Raw genomic sequence first — 1794 nt, forward strand, 5'->3', positions numbered from 1 at the left:
AAAAAGTGCGATTCAATTATTGAATAATTTCGAGGGAAAAATTGTTCCGGGGCCGGGTATCGAACCCGGGACCTTTGGTTTAACGTACCAACACTCTACCAACTGAGCTACTCAGGAACTCTACCAGACATCGATCCAATTTTTCCCTCTATATCCACAGACCTCAAAGTTGGCTGACAACCGTCAAGCAACCAACATTGAGTGCACACTAACTCCGTGTGACTTAAATTGTGGTTTTCTGTTAACAAACAGTGACGTGTATTATGCAAATCAAGCTTTCAGGTATAACTCCCTGTAAAGTTTATTTGAATAATTTCGAGGCAAAAATTGTTCCGGGGCCGGGTATCGAACCCGGGACCTTTGGTTTAACGTACCAACGCTCTACCAACTGAGCTACCCGGGAACTCTACCAGACACCGATCCAATTTTTCCCTCTATATTCAAATCAACTTTACAGGGAGTTATACCTGAAAGCTTGATTTGCATAACACACGTCACTGTTCGTTAACAGAAAACCACAATTTAAGTCACACAAGTTAGTGTGCACTCATAGTTGGTTGCTTGACGGTTGTCAGCCCACTTTGAGGTCTGTGGATATAGAGGGAAAAATTGCATCTGTGCCTGGTAGAGTTCCCGGGTAGCTCAGTTGGTAGAGCGTTGGTACCCGGCCCCGGAACAATTTTTCCCTAGAAATTATTCAAATAAACTTTACAGGGAGTTATGCCTGAAAGCTTGATTTGCGTGTAATTATTGATACTGAAACAGGAGAAGTTGGAGGAGAAATTTAAAAAGGTACGCAAAACGCGTCCTCCCAAAGAGTTCGGGGCTGAAAGAAACTGAATATGTGAGCTCCAAGCCTGTTGGCCACTTGTCCCACTCCGGGTTACGCTGATCCACTGAAGGAGCTCTAGGAAATTTTGAAGGGCGAAAACCAAAAGTGGGCGTAACCACATACCAGAGGGGAGGGGAGTATGATGAAATTGATTACAGGACAGGACGAAGAAGAAGTGGCGAAAGGTGTAAGTCTGCACATTGAAAGGAACTTGACATTTCGCAGTGCAGGTGGAGTCGAGAAGGGTCGTTTGTTTGCTGTTCGATGACAAAGGCAAGTGAAGGCCGTCGGAAGAGACGTCGCTAATTCTAATCTGCAAATTGAAAGGTCCTCTGTCCTTTCACAATGCGACTAAAGACGAGTAACCTCTCCCATGTAACGGGCATTTTACAGAAGCTGAACCTGGGCATTTACGTCATTTTGTCAGAAATTGGGGAACTTTATAGGGAAGGGCATATAGGTCCGTGGCCTATTTATCTCAGGGCTCATCCCGACAATTGTATTTGCGCCTTAGGAAAACCACGGAAATACCTTAGGCAGAATGAGTTGTCTCAATATAAAAGACAAGCCAATTGGCTCTTAGATAAGGGGTCGATTGAATGACTTGCGTCTGTTAAATCGTCTCAATGTAGAGACCAGCCAATTGGCTCTATGGTGACTGAATTAGGACGAGATAGGCAAGAGGGTATATATGTAAAATAATTATTAAAATTAGAGGAATTATCGGAATCATGGGGAAGTGAGTGCAGGTCCGTGGTCAACTTCTTTTAGGGCTCATCCCAACATTTGTCTTAGCGCCTTACGAAAACCACGGAAAAACCTTAGGCAGGATGAAGATATAATTACAGTACTTACTCGCTTATTAGATTCCCACGCATATAAAACGCCTCTTATTTAGGAGCAAAGTGTAAATATTATATCCGCATATTAGACTCTTCCGACATATTATGTAGGCCTATAAG

General features: G+C 43.3%; 1 non-coding gene across 1 annotated transcript; it reads right to left on the bottom strand.

The window, feature by feature from the left end:
- Positions 1 to 330: 330 nt before the first annotated feature.
- On the bottom strand, positions 331 to 403 carry TRNAN-GUU (transfer RNA asparagine (anticodon GUU)). The gene has a single exon. It is a non-coding gene; the product is annotated as a tRNA-Asn (tRNA).
- Positions 404 to 1794: the final 1391 nt, after the last annotated feature.

The sequence above is a fragment of the Periplaneta americana genome, chromosome 8, assembly GCF_040183065.1.
Source record: "Periplaneta americana isolate PAMFEO1 chromosome 8, P.americana_PAMFEO1_priV1, whole genome shotgun sequence".
NCBI lineage: Eukaryota > Metazoa > Arthropoda > Insecta > Blattodea > Blattidae > Periplaneta > Periplaneta americana.